We start from the raw sequence: 16,180 nt of genomic DNA on the forward strand, positions 1-16,180 counted from the left end.
GAGGGATTTTTCCCTTGTCAGCCATGCCTCTGGAGCAGCTGCACAAATTGTAGCTGTTACTGATGCCACTATGGTAGTTGGGTGAGTGAATTATGGGGGTTTATGGGGATGGAGGAAGTATCAGAACCCCTTAAACTTGCATTGATGACACAGGCCCAAAACACACTGCAGAAATAATCCAGTTTCAGACCGCTTTAACTGCCCTGGCTCAGTGCTAGGAAATCCTGGGAATTGGAGTTTATTGTAGCACCAGAGCTCTCTGACAGAGAAGGCTAAATGTCTCACAAAACTACAGTTCCCAGAATTCCCTATCATAAAGTGGTCTCAAACTGGATTATTTCTGCAGTGTGTTTTGGACCACAGAACACAGAATCTGAAATGGTATAACACATGTATATATTTTCTGATTTGGAACAGGATGATTTCACTTTGCTATGCTGAGTGTTGATCCAAAAATATGGAACTGGGATCATTCTCTGCTGAGATTACATGTGCTTTGTTATTTACAGTACTTTGATTTCAAAAGTCTAGATACACAAAATGCAGCAATCCACACAACATTTTCTCATCCACATGGTTTGTTGGTGTCTAAAACTTGACTGATGCAGCCAGGAGAAGTGATTAGCTGCCTTCTTATATACAGTGCCCTACTAAATACGAGAATCAGGAAGACACTGTTTATAAACCAGAACTGAACATCAGGGAATAAGCAAGTCCCAAGGTCCTTGCTATACCCCAATTGCATTCCTTTGGTGTCACAGTATACCCTCTTTGGATTATATGCAGAACTCTGGTGACTCCCTGAGGAGTCAATTTAGCCACCCTGCATGAAGGCACCTCATTTGGTTTAGAGCACTTCTGTATTCTTGCTTGAGCAGTGCAGTGCCTTACCTGGAATGCTCGAAGTACCTGACTTTGAATGCAGGAAGCAAACTTCAATAATAATAATAATAATAATAATAATAATAATAATATCTATTTATACCCCACTCTTCAGCCAAAAGGCTATCAGAGTGGCTTACAAATTGTTAATTAGACATTCCCCTGCTCTCAGACTTGCAATCTAAAAAGACAAGACACAAAAGGAGAAGGGAATGGCAGTGGGGATGGGGAAAAGTCCAGCAGATCTTCTCTCTCTCTGAGCTCAAAACAGAGCTGAGGTTTTATTTAACAGCTGGAAACCCCTATTATCTGAAAATTATAGAATCATAGAGACGGAAGTGACCACTGTCCTGGGCCCAGTGCTATTCAACATATTTCTCAATGATTTGGATGAAGAAATAGAGAGTGTGGGGGAGTCTTCTTCCTTGGAAGTCTTTAAACAGAGGCTGGATGGCTATCTGTTGGGGATGCTTTGTTTGTGAGTTCCTGCATGGCAGAGGGTTGGACTGGATGGCCCTTGTGATCTCTTCCAGCTCTATGATTCCATGATTCTATGATTCTAAGAGAAGCTATTGCTGAGCACCCTTTGGGTTTGACTGGTCAACCAATTACAAATCCACCTAACAGTTGCATTGTCTAGCCCACATTACTAGCTTGTTTGTGAGAATATCATGGCGGACCTTGTCAAAGACTTTCCTGAAATCAAGATATGCCACATCCACAACATTTGTATGCTAATATATGCAGGCTGCTGGTAGGACTTTACTTGGTGACATTCTAGCTGGTAGAATCTATGACAGTTTGTGCTTCACTGGCATAGTCTTCAAGACCCCAGGGTAATCTCTGCAGCCCAAGGAGATGGTACAATAGGTCTTTGTGGCGGCATTTTCATTTACTACAGTGGACCATTAGTATCTGTTGGTGTTTGGTTCCTGGACACCTCATGGATACCCAAATCCATAGATTTGGAAGGTCTACTAAATACAACAGCATAATAAAATGGTGTGCCTTATATAAAATGGCAAAAATCAAGGTTTGATGGTTTGATTTTTGAAATTTTTAAAAAATATATTTTCAACCCATGAAGACTGAATCTGTGAATGCAGAAACCATGGATATGGAGAGGTGACGGAATATTGTTAAGGTATATGGCAGGTTGTAATGACAATTTTTAAAGCAGCATAAACTAGCAACTATTCAGCATGGAAAGAAACTTGAGATTTGAAAAATCAATATAAGAGAAAATGAAAGTGACAGATTTAGCCATTGAGGCCAAGGACTTTGAGTGCTCAATTTCCAAAAGTCTAACTTTAAAGTTTGTACTGCTGAATTAAGGTTGTCGTCTCTTTTTTCTGACGGGTGTCTCATCTTTCATAGCTGCAAGGCAGATCAGTATATGATCTGCCCAATACTTAACACAGCCCAATGCTGGGGATTTCATAAGACTATGACCAAAACTTCCACATTTCTTGCCAATTGGGACTGAAAATGATTCTAAAATTTTTCAGTCTGAACAATTATTGCCTCTAATATTTTGTATTACAACAAATCTCTCAGCTTAGTATCCCTGAAAGTATATTTTGACCTCTGTGTTTGGCTCCCATCATCGCACAAGCTGTGGTTCCATATTGGCAGCTATGTCTTTTATTGTGAGCTAAGAATGAGATATATATGAAGCACTTGGGTACAAGCATCCAGTAAAAAAAAAAATTAAAAACATCCTCTTAGCATATTAATAGGTAAAGCCTATTAAAGGAGGTAGAGGCAAGGAAATTAAGAAAGGATTAGCCAGGAATAGCAGTAGGAGATGGGACAATAAATTAAACATGACTACTATGCCTGACATTTTATAGCCAGCCTTAAAAAAAGCCATACACAATGACTTGGGATCTCCTATATATTTCAGGGTCTATGGGTAAAATGTAATAACAGCAGATGTGAAGCTATTCCTAAGAATATGAATGAGTTGAGATTTCTCTCTTCATCTGAACAATATCAGAGCCCTTGACACTAAAATACACACACAGAGTAATTGGAAGCATGTATATTAGAAACAGGCCACCCTGATATGTTCATATCTTACAGAAAACTGAGAGAATGTCAGTTAAATTAGGGCCTTATCACACGAGGGGTTTTGCAACTCAGATCCAGAGTCACTGCGGTCCAACCATGCGTATTCACGTTATAACGTGATGTATTATGAGACATGATTGTTTTCTATGGGGGGTCATTCCGAGGCAAATCCACAGTCATTTCGGAGTGACTCCTCATTTTTGTGAATTCGGTAACAAGCGAATTCACAAAAATGGTTTCCAAGCTCACTTCGATTTCACTTCGAATTGGTCTGGTGTGGAAGATCACCCCTATCTCGTCCCCAGTGACCCCATGCGACCTGTACCATCATCCCCTGCCTACTCCTTCACCCTGATCTTGCCCCTAGTGATCCCCTGCCACCTGTCCCATCATCCCCTGCCTGCTCCTTCACCCCAATCTCACCCCTCTGCCACCCTGCCACCTGTCTCATCATCCCCTGCCTCCTCCTTCAGCCTGATCTTGCCCCCTCAGCCACCCTGCTACCTGTTCCATCATCCCCTGCCTCCTCCTTCACTCCGATGAAGGATGACAGCTAAAGAGGGGGCAGGGAAGGATGACAGCATCCAGAGCCCCACTGTGCATGCACAAGGGTGCCAGTTCGAATTGTTGAATCCCTCTGGTGTGGTAATACAATGTGCACTCGCTCAGCTTTGCCCAAGTAGAGACCACAATTTCATTCCTCAGGTATATAATACATCACGTGAATGGCCTTGGATCCGACGTATCTCTGCTCCCCCCTCGCTTCGAATTGGAGCTCCTGTTTCATGCATGATAAGGCCCTATGTCATCTATCTAGCTCAGCTTCCTTTCTGTAGCTGGGGGCAGTTTTTGGATTCTTTAGAGGCTGTGTGAAATAGAACAAGGAGTTATAAAAGCATCTGGATGTTTGTTTTTTCCACTGGTAGTCATTTATTTGGCTTAGCCATTTGTGTGAAATGGCTGAGGTCCCGTTAGTACCATGATTGTCATTTGCGTTCTTATGAAAATCTGATGTGAGGGATTCTAGAATAGCTCAGCTGTGCCTTTCAGTTGGTGAGAACATTTCCTCTCATGCCCTGAAGAACTCTTCTTCAAAAATGGAACATTAAAAGCAGAATCTATTTTCAGCTGGACCATGGACTTGTTTAACCTCTCTGTACTTCTATCATTGCTTCTGTGATGTGTGGATGGTAATGATATCATCCATTCTTGTTAAGTTTTAAGCAAAGTTTAAACATTAAGGACTATTTGTACTGACCAAAAAGTGAGCCAGGTGGTGAAGTTAGAAGTGTGTAAAAATCATGCATGATGTAATGAGGTATACTCAATAAATATGAATAGTAGACTTACATGGTGCCAGCCTGTGGGTGGGGTCACAGCAGAGTGTCCGCATGCTGGATGCCATGACTCCACCCCCTCATGCCATGACACAGCACACCATTCTAGATGGCTAGATGATGCAGCGCCAAAAGGGCATCACAAAGCTGCACTGATGCGGCTGTGATGCCTTCTAGAGGGTGCAAAAAGGATCTGCATTTTGCAGCTCCCTTTTCCACCCTCCAGAGGCCAGATCAGGGCCATAGTGTGTGGTGGCCACAGCCCTGATCCGGCCAGTAGAGGGGCGGCTGCATGCCACCCCTTAGGAGCTGTTTGTACAGCCCCAATGATAATATTTTTCTCCTCTCTCAAATACTGCAGCACAGGTTCATAAAACAAAATTGAATGATGGGAAGTTCTGAGCAGACAGAAAGAATTACTTAAAACAGTACATGCTTAACCATAGATGGTGAGATGGGCCCATGATTTGAAACAAAATATGCACCTTACCCAATGGGAACAAACTTGGAACATGAGATTAAAATATACATTAAGCTACAACATTAGAGAGAATTATTAAAAAATGCTATACCGGTGGAATATCACTCCTTCAAAATTAGGTAAAATTTATAAAAACCAAAACAATTGTTGCTGGAAATGTGGTAAGGAGTTGGGTACCTTTTTCCATCTGTGGTGGAACTGCAGTCTGGCCAAAAAATACTGGAAAGAAGTTCACAAAATGGTGGAACAAATATTAGATATTCCAATCCAATTTGATCCAAAATGATATCTATTAGGCATAAACGAAGAAGAAGCCCTGGAGAAAAAACACAAGAGATTAATCTTTTATTTAACATCTGCAGCCTGTATTACTTACACAACCAAACAGAAAGAAAAAGCCATTCCAGACAAAAAAGACTGGCTGATTAAAGTTTATGATTTCATGGAATCAGACAAATTGACACAAATAATTCAAAAGAAAGACCTTGACAACTTCCAAAGAGATTGGTTCCCCTTGGTTAAATATTTAAAAAATAATTGATGTGAAAAATGGATCTTAGGCCTGGTTTGAAATGTATTTATATATGGGCAGAAATGTGGTGGAAGATAACCAAAAGTTTTTTATTTTACTTTTATACGTTACTGGATTCATGAGTTTAAAAAAAGAAAAGAACCATTCAAATAGAGGAGGAAACAGTTATTATTGGATACACATAAAGACTGGAATCTTGGTAGGAAGATATTATGTTTTGCCTTGTTTTTAATGTTAATTTAGTCTTCAATGTTTGTATAATTTTAATGTGTAATAAAATTTATAAATAAAATATATATTTTTTAAAAAACAGTACTGTACATGGTTAAACTATGGAATTTACAGACACAGGACATAGTGATGGTCACTAACTTGGAATAGCTTTAGAAGGAGGACTAGACAAAGTGATGAAGGTTACTGCCAGCCAAGGTGATTATTTGCTATGTCTAGGATTAGAGGTAGCATGTCTCAGAATGCTAGTTTATAGGAAATAACACCCAGAAAAACTACAAACAGACACTCCCCTTCTATTTTTTTTTAGCGAGCTTTTTATGAGCATCTGGTTAGTCATATCAAGGAGTAGGATATTGGACTGGATAGGCATTTCACTTTCTCAAGCAGGGCTCTTCTTCTGATCCATGAATGATGTTTTATAAGCACCAGAGATTATGCACCATAGTTCTGTTTTTGGTTCCTTATTATATTTTGAGATTTGAAAACCACACAAACAAGTGCAAGTGCTGTGTTATAGGACAGGATATATCCATCCACACCCTACCCACCCACATGGTTCCCTAGGGAAATCACTTTCTTGACCACATCCAGAAAGGTAATACTGGCAGAGTGGCAGGCATTGCCTGTTATCCAGTACACATGTCTGTCATTGGCAGTGTGCAATATATAACAATATATTGCTTTTTAACAGCTATTGAGCCCTTGGGAATGTTTTCCAAGCCTGATGACTGGAAACTGTGAATTAACCCTTTTATTTCCTTTCACCAGCCTAGCCACACCTTGTTCAATTTCCCCTTAGCCCAACCTGTCCAAACCTGGTGCCCTATAAAAATGTTGGGTTGCAATTTCCATCTTCCCCAACCAGTATAGCTATTGGAACAATACAAAGGTCTTGTTCTCTTAAACAAACTGCAGCTTTTCTAACCTTGCCTTTTTACTAGAAGGATTGTACCACACTACCAAGTCTTAGTAGGAAATCCTAAGAGATTTCTTAGGAAATCTCTTAACTTCTCCCATTGTAATATGTAGAAATATGGATTTTGATCGGGGACTTCCTACAAATCCATGATGTATTAACTGGGGGGGAGGGGCACAAGATGACGAAAACAATGATGATGATGTTTCAGGGCCTGGGGCTAGAAAAGACCAAATAATGTTGAAAAGAAAGAGGACAACAGAAACCTATCAGCACTGCAAGGGTGGCAGACACCCCTAGACATTCTTACAGTGCTTCCCATTTTCCTTTCCTGATCCTTGTGAACTATTTTTCATAAAGAAGCTGAAACAAGCCTCAAGTTCCCTTTTGTTTATCCAAAGGGAAAGAGTTGTGGTGTTCCTTCTTGTATCAGAGTGGATTAAATCTCTTATGAGTGCAGGTGAGGGGAAATTATATTTCTGAATATTTCAGGTTGTTGCTGTTCCTCATTACATACCCAGCCTTCCTCATTGTTACTGTTCTGTTAACTATTCATTATATGCCCACCCTTTCTCATTATATAGCTTAGAGAAAGTAAACATAAGCATATAATAGGTGGACCCACCCTCTATAATTGTAGCACTTTCATATCACTCTTAACTGCCATGGGTCCATCCTATGGAATCCTAGAATTGATAGTGTTGGAAAGAGACTTGAAATTATCTGCTAGAGGACTTTAAATACTGAGGATCCAATAGAAAATTATTAGTACCTCACCAAACTACAAATCCTGGGATAAGTCAATGACAATTAAAGTGGCTTCAAACTGCTATAATTGTATAGTGTGGCTGCACTGATGATTTTGACCCTATAAGTAAATGTTTAAGTCTAAGGTGTCATCATATGGCAGAGGTGACCAAGTTACTATGAACTAGAACTATCTATAAATGACCTCTGAACATTCTCTGCCCCTATTCTCAGCAGCAAAACATCAGAGTAAGGGGACCAGTTCACTGAATTTCTCCGGGGACGTGTTTTCCAGCATTTTCCACACATATGAAGCTCAGCATTAGCAGTGGCAGTGGCACAGCTTCTTTCCTTTTCCCTGAGGCTCTGTTGGAAGTCTGGCCACTATATTCTGTACTCTGTTCATTTTCAGAAACCAATGTTCTCATGCGCTGGCATAAAGTGACTTCTTATCAGCTGTAGATGATTTTTTTTACAATAGTTGTATTTCTTCTTTGTCATTTTTTACAAGTTCTTGCTTTCTTTTCAGTTTTCATTCCTTGATTACAAAGTACTCTTTCCATCAAAGAGAGCTTTATGGTTTGTGTTACCTACCATATGTGAGAAAGTGATACATACTGAAGTGCTAATGTCCACATGGGTTAAGTCTTTGGCATGTGTCAAAGGAGTTTTTGACAGTGTCTTCAGAATGAAAGGAGGCATAGGGAAGAGAGCTGATATTAAGTCCAAAGTGTGCTGTGATCTTGGCAGTAATTGTTTTCACAGAAAACTGGGAGATTCTACCAGACTCTAAAATTACATCCACCTGTCCACAAACCTCTTGGCCCCCATTTGTGCTATTACCAGAGCGTGACATATTCCCATCAAATATGATTTGATAGTCCTTAATACTTGATGATTTGCCCAAAAATACACTTAGGGGGGATATTTCTATGGTCTGAACATCTGGGTGATTTTTAAAATAAATGTTAGAAGCTCAGAAAACTTAATATGGTAAGTATTATGTTACAGACATGTCTCTGTTAAAAGCTGCATACTCATAAAACAAAAATTTAAATAGTCTCTTTATTGTTCACTGTTGTAATTTAGAAAATCGTTTCCATTCTTTTCTTCATTACTAAATCTCTAAGGGTGCTTTCAGTTAAATTTTTACAACAAAACGCTTTCAGTCCCCCAAGGGACTGGTAGATTAAAAAGTCTAATATTCCTTTTCTGATACTGAAAAAAGAGTATTAAGTGAATTATACTGAAGAAAACAGTACCAAAAATATGAAAGGAAGTGTGGATTCACACAACTATTCTATCCCAAAGTCAAAGGGTCTCTGCCATTTACTTTAATGGTAGATACCCATAGTTTGTGGAAGGCACTCAGTACAGATTTAACACATTGATTACTGCATTATTGAAGATAGCAATTTGAATATATTTCAGATACTGGGATGCACTTTGGTATTTTCCACAGTAACTGAGAATGTAACTTTGGCCATTTGGCATTGGAGGACTTTCCTGTATCACTCAGACTCTTCAGATGAGGAACACACTCCTTCAGAGTGTAGTGGAGTCTCCTTCCTTAGAGGTCTTTAAACAGAGGCCAAATGGCCATCTGTTGGAGATGCTTTGATTGTGAGTTCCTGCTTGGCAGGGGTTGGACTGGATGGCCTTTGGGGTATCTTCCAACTCTATGATTCTATTATTATTTGATTCTATGATGGTTACATGTGTGAAGAATATGGCACTTGTGTGAGTCCATTTTAAAATGAATGTAATTCCCACCATTAATAAATTCCAGAATATTCTGAATATTCTGTAAATCTGTAGAGTCTGTAGAGTAGACCTATGTGTAAGTATTGACAGGAGTTGTAGCTTAAGGCAAAAGCCGTGTTGTACTTATAGAAAAGGAAGTCAGGGGTTTTGTTTTTTGTCAAGCAGCAGGATGTAAACCTAGAGCTGTGTTTTTAAATACACACACACACACACACACACACACACACACACACTGGATTGGTGGGCATGCTTCAAGAACAAGTTAAGATAAACATCCAATGGTCTATAAATTAGCCTTGATTGAATGTCTCTGTTAAACTGTGCCTGTTGTGGATTAGTAGACTGATATGACTGTGGCATAGTCTCAGAGAGTGTTAGATGAGTACAGTATATACTCGACTATAAGTCGACCTCATATGTAAGTCGAGGGCAAGTTTCGGGGCCAGAATAATGGATTTTGATATGACCCATGGATAAGTCCATGGTAAAACTTAGGCACATGTAATCAAGGATGTAAAGAATGAAGTAAAGGAAAACAATGCCAAAGAACTTTCAAAATTGCAGCAGCCATAACTATTTGCCCTCATATTAAAGGCTGTGTGGATGAGAGAGTAGAAGGGGGTCAGTGCTTCCAGGGCAAATTAAACTCTTGCATTCCACCACATATGCATTAAAATACAATATTTACATTTATCCATGGATAGGTTGACTCAGGTTTTTGGGGTCAATTTTTTAACTAAATTTCTAGACTTATACATGAGTATATATAGTAACTATAGCATGTTTATTTATCAGTTGGCTGTGTTAATTTAGGCGCTTTACAGACCGCCCAAAAAGGGCAGTCTGCCGGCGCCGGTGGTTGCTGCATCCAGGAACCGCAGCGGACAAACCGTGAGATTCCCGGATGCAACAAAAAAGAAACTGCAAAATGCAGCCGCTTCTTGCGGTGCAGAAATGGCGGTGCAAGTCACCAGTGGCGCACACGCGTGTCATTTCCGCCGTGCGATGTGTGGACGCTAGGTGTCCACGACATCAAAATGGCGGCGCCCGTGTAGAATGGGTGCCGCCATTTTGTACGTGCTGAGCGCGTACTAGGGTTAGGGGAGTCCAGAAAGGACACCCCTTTCTAACCCTAGTACAGGCACGGCACATACTTTTTGCCCGTGCGGAACGGGCCTCTGTTACTTGAAACATGGTGACTTTGTAGTGCCAGACATTTTGGATACTTATTATTATTATTATTATTATTATTTAAAAAAATTAATCTCTGATTAAAACAAACTTAAATTACTGTCCCCAGTGGGTGAAGCTACCAAATAGATCTTTACGTAATCTAACAGGTCACTCTTGGAATATTGACAAGGCAGGTCATGATGTTACAAAGGTAGAAGCCGGTCATGAATGCAATTCAGTTTGATCTTGGAATGGAATTGGTGACAAGAAGAAAAGGAGGAAACATTTTTTTGGGACAGCTCTGAAATTAATGGTTTCCAAAGTATTTCCACTTTTCTTTAAAGCTTTGAATGAAGGAACTTTGAACTTGAAGGAACCAACTTGCATCTCTATTGATATCATTTTTGGAGGATCTTCCTCACTATCCAAAATTAGGGAACTTTCTCAGTAAAGGCACTCTGTGGAATTCTCTCTTTTCCAGAGAGGCCCATCTTGGGCCCATACTAATCTTTTTAATACATTATATCAAATTGTCAGTTATATTTTATTTTTATTTTTGTGTCTTACTGTTTGTGCAAACTGCTTATGAAGCTTTATTGGCAGACAATGAATTTTTTTTAAACTATATTAATAGTTCACATGCAAATAGGACTTTACTCCAGTGAAGTAACATGAAATGATTGGCACTAGTCTAGTTACACTCCAGATATCTGAAACTGAATTTCAGTTTATATGTTCACATTGTTTCTCTATTTGGGGCCCTGCTTCATTTTACTTCATTTTAAGTAAGTAACTGAATATATTAGAGGACAGTATAATTAACCTTCATGGAAGAAGGACCAGAACAGAACACACAGGTAAGGTGAATAAGAGCGTTGCTAACAAGATCCATTTGAAACATCCTCTGTGTCTATCTTTTAACTTCAAGAACTTCATTGGTAAGCCATGTTAAAAACAACACTGTATATGAGCAAAACCCATGTCTGTGTGTGTGTGTGTGTGTGCGCGCGTGCGTGAGTGTGTGTAAAAGAGACAGATCTTGGTTGGTAATTTAATAAACTGGCAATGAATACTAAGTTCCTCTTTGTATTACAATGCTCCTCAAGGTACCACATTTTCAGTGTTCATATTTCATTACAAATGTTGTTTCATCAACATATCAATAGAACAGGCACATATAAAAACATGTGTGCATATGCACCCATGCACTTGGCCATCCAAAAAGAGGAAACCCACCTCAGCAATCATTTTAAAATGAAAAAGTAGATCTATCCTAACAATTGTTGATAAGATAAAGGCATCACTAATTTAAGCAAATAAAACGGGACTGTGGGCTCATCAATGGGCTGTAGAGAAATCACTACCCTAGGATCTTTTGTGGAGGGAGAAGAGTTCATAAAATTCAAAAATAAATGGAGATAAATAACCTAGAAGCATATTGGCTTCTAGTTTTTCTCTTAGGGATTCCTACATAGCTACAAAGAGGATGGTTTCCTTAAAGTCACCAGTTTCTCAGCATAAGTACAAGGGAAAAGTCCCCGTAACAAAACAAAAAGAAATTTTACTGTTTTGCTGATTCTTGGTTTGCTTTCTGCTGTTGCTTTGTGCTTTTGAGTCATTTCTGACCTATGGTGGCCCTAAGACAAACCTATCACAGGGTTTTCATGGCAGAACTTGTTCAAAGGCGGTTTGCCTTTGCCTTCCTCTGAGGCTGAGAGAGTATGACTTGCCCAAGGTCACCCAATAGGTTTCCATAGGTGAGCAGGGAGGGATTCAGACTCTTGTCTTCAGAGTTGTAGTCCAGTGCTCAAACCACCATATCCCAGTGTCTCTCATTTCTTCTGCTAGTTCTGGCTAAACATGTCCAAACTCCACCAACTTTTCTCATAAGATTTGTTCCCCAAATCCACCAGAAACATACCTACCCTCCTTTAGAATAGAAAAAAGAGACATGTGTCAAGATGTTGGGGGGGTGGTTTTTTTATCTGCTAAAATACAGTCTTTCCAGCATCCTGAAACATCTGTCTTTTTCTCTGGTGGATTTCATTGGATGCTCTACACTTTTGATCTTCTTCTTTTTTTTTTTTTTTAAAAAACCCCTACTCTAGAAATATTCCAGCGTCACATTCCACATTCAGTAGCCTTCCTGTCCTGAATGGCTAAGAGAACTTTCCATGACATAATGCTTTTGGTATTTTTTTTTCCTCTTGTCCTCTGCCAGGTCTTCTCCCACCCCAGCTTTAGTCCTTTTATCCTTGCCACTTTTTGGCTGCCTTCATTCCAAGTGGTTGGCATTCAGAGTAACATAATGATTTATATATATATATTTGTGACAGGCATATTCTTTCTGGAAAGCAAGCACAGCATCTTGATGTCACTTTGGTTTTGTGTGCTTGAGATTTCCTTTTGACTTAAAATTTCTCATCTTCTCACCCAAAGCACTGTCCTTATGATAGGTGCTCTTTCTCCAACGAATTATTGTTCTTGCTTTCAGTGCAACTTAGAAAGTAAGCACTAAGATTGCTTTCAACAATTCCACTGATAAGAATAACTAATAGATCTTCTATATTTCTCTTGTCTGATATATCTGGACCTTATATCCCTGGATAGGAATCTAGGCTATATCCAGTGGTGCTATTCTGCTAGTTTCTATCACTTTTGGAAATAACATTTGCATCCTGCTACAAGCAGTTCCACAAGCTATACAACAAAATGTTGTGCAAGCCGATCCTCATGTTGTTTCACACACAAATTGCAAATTCATTCAGACTCTGTTGGGTTGGCTGCATGCAGTAATGGTAGTTCTGATAGTGATTGCTCAGCTTGCTGGTGGAATGATGCCAGCTCTTGTAATTTTTCTGCATAACACTGGCTATAAACTCATATCAAGGAATTTAATGACCAGCTGATACAACAGCAGAAGTGTTCCAGCACTATACTAGTTAATCTCTGGCTGAGACTGTTAGTGTTTTTTCTGCACTTTGCTGTTTGCAAATCTTCCTGCCTCTCATTTTAATCTCATAAAAATTAAGTAATGGATTAAAAAAAAAACCCCTTGCTTAACAACCATCTGCCACCCTTTCAAAAACATTTAAAAATAGAAAGCATCTCCAGCAGTTCAGCTTCCAGGGTGACTGTTTTCCCTGGCCCATATTCTTTAATGCCAACTACCTATCTGTATATGGGGTGAGGGAGTGGCATTACACACACACACACACACATACTTTTAATGTTTGGACCGTCCACCTGCACTGACTGCTACTGCTGCCTATTCTATTACACTTTGTTACCATGGCAATTTGGAGATGTAACATTGATAGAAGTGATGTTGAGCAGGAACTTACAGTAGGTGATCACAGATGAAAAAAGGCATGGCTCTTTTCTTGCTGCAGATGTCTTCCAAGTAACAAAAACAACAGACGCTAAAGCAAAACACAGCAACAAAGCCTGGTAATAAAGGAGAAAGAAGTGATGAATAAATCTAAAATGATTTAAAATCATCTCTTTGCAAGCATATTCCACAAATAGCTGAAAAGTCTTTGAAGGCATAATAATATCTTCTCTCACACCCCAGGGCTATTAGTTTTGAATCTCTGAATTTCTCTTGTTTTGAATGTTGTTATGCTCCAGAAAGTGAGGCATTACTAATAGCATATTTATTTTCCTTTGGAGCCTTTGAAAGCAAAACCCTGAGCCTTCACCTAACAGCTGTAAGTGAGATGTCTGCTACTAGGAAATAAAGAGCCTGGGGTTATTTGGATATCACAAAGGTGCAACTGCCCATTGATGCACTATTGATTTATTCTGCTGAATGGTAGCCTGCTATTGTTCATCAAGCTCTGGCTACCCTCCCCTGAATACAGTTTTGTGACTAATCTGAAAAACAGAAAAGAGGCTGAACACAGTAGAATGATTATAAATATCACATATCACTCTTCTTTTACACAGCCCCATCCCACATTATTGTTATACTTTCTATGGAATGCTGAGAATAGCTATGATCATCAAAGTTCCATATTTCTCACATCTTTGTCAGCTGTTTCTTTTTCTGAAAAAGAAGTAAAAACTAGATATGAGTCCTGTGCATTCTTCTGTAGTGGAAACAATAAAATTCTGTGCTTGATCATTTTGAATAAACAAATTAATGCATCCATTGATTCCAGAGACCTCGGAATATTTGCATTAATTTTTTTGTTCACTTAAATTTACAAGAGATACTAAAAGGAGTATACAAGATACAATTATTTGGATTTAAAAATCCAAATAAAGTCACATAATAGATTTATCCAACAGCACCAACAACAGCAAAAGCAGAGATTTATGAACCAGAATCTTGGGGCAGGGCATTATGTTGGTATTACTCACATCATTTTCCTATCCACCTGTGGCATAATGGCACACATGCCCCCCCCCCCCCCCCCATGTAATAGCTAGTGGAATGACTTCGACACTAGATCTTTGTCCTCATCCAGATCCTTGTCTGGAAACAGCTCATCACCAAGACACACCAAAGTGTGTCTTTTATATCAAAAGATGTGCATTGATTGCTTAGGAATGGGTTGTTACAACTGAAACAAGAATTTCAGAGAGACACACACCATGTGAAATGCCACCATCCATCTTTCCTAAAAATGAAATATTACATCTCTTTGTCCACAAATTGGATAAAATGGATGTACTACCTTTTTTCATGGAAGGCTCAGTGGAACAAAGTAGATGTTTTGTATTGGAGAAGGGCCATGCTCTTTACTTTTAATCCAAGTTATATAGTGAATTATTGTAGCTAATCTGCCAACAGAACAGCACAATTTATTTTGGCAATGTATTTCTTTACATGAGAATCTCCAGTCTGGATATTCCAGTATTTTCTAGAAATAATGTCAGAGAGCCATTCACTTTCTGTTTCATTGTCAGTAATGCCACTCTCCTTCTGAGAGGTGAAGCAGATAGTCATTGGGCCAGGACTACAGCAACCATACAGCCCATTTTTGAAGTGGGCTGCCACAGTAGTCCCAACCCATGCCGGCGGGACTCAGTGTAAATGAAGTCATTTTTAGGCTAGCTTTTTGCAGCTTGGCACAGTTTCCAGTCATTTTGGGGACATGCATCATCTGAACACCATGCCCCTGAAGCAGGTAAAAGCCATTTTATTTGACCTGTCTGCTTCAGGCCTTACATATGATGTCCTTTCTTGGGCAAAAATGATATGCAATGCCACCACTGAGGCAACAATTTACCACAAAGGCCAACTGCAGGTTTATATTTGCACTTTGTCCTGGGTTATTTACAGCTTTTTACTTCTCTTGCTACGGCTTGGATATTATGTCCCTTCTTGACATCTCTGTGTTTTGAGATGTTTTACAGACACTTTGAACCACATCCTTTACATGTAACTGCATCTGGTTTCCTGATGTTCATGCTAGAAAAACTCAGAAGTGTAAGTCACTGACATTTACTGAAAATGGAGAGCCAGAAAGACTTGTAAAGCTGGTTTTACCTTCAGGAGCAATGTCTGCCAGAGGAACTGATATTTTAGTACATAGAAAAAAAATAACTTTAAAAGTCCTAATGAACAAAGGAGAGGAAGGGATTTGTGAAGTTGCCAATCATCTATGGTCAAGTACTGGAAGAGTACTGTTGGCACAGCTATGGATTCTTTTATGCTTGACCTTGTTTGGAGAGGTGTTTGCTGAAATCAACTTGGTGTTGCGATCATTATGAGTAACAGAATCATTTGCTTACTCTAAAACAGAAATATTGGCATTTCAGTTTCCTTCAGAACAATCCAGTCTTTTTTATTCTTTATGAAATTTATTGATATGAAAAACAAGCAAGTGCTATATTTAAAAGGAGCATACAACTATGTATGTTTTTCTGGACTGAGACAGGAAGAAAGGAATAATTGTCTCTATTCAGTTGAAACTAGATAAGGTGTACAACTGTATTTGATGTTTAAGCAGCAACTTTTGTGCCATGTGCATTCACTTCTGCATTATAGCTGCCAAGTAATTTCAGCAACATTTCAACCAGGCAAGTTTTTA

General features: G+C 39.2%; 1 protein-coding gene across 23 annotated transcripts in view; it reads left to right on the plus strand.

Moving 5' to 3' along the window:
* NRXN3 (neurexin 3) overlaps positions 1-16,180 on the plus strand; it is a 1,638,958-nt gene that overhangs the window by 703,571 nt on the left and 919,207 nt on the right. The window lies entirely within an intron of this gene.

Source organism: Sceloporus occidentalis, unplaced genomic scaffold, assembly GCF_023333645.1.
Source record: "Sceloporus occidentalis isolate IW3139 unplaced genomic scaffold, rSceOcc1.0.p SCAF_4, whole genome shotgun sequence".
NCBI lineage: Eukaryota > Metazoa > Chordata > Lepidosauria > Squamata > Phrynosomatidae > Sceloporus > Sceloporus occidentalis.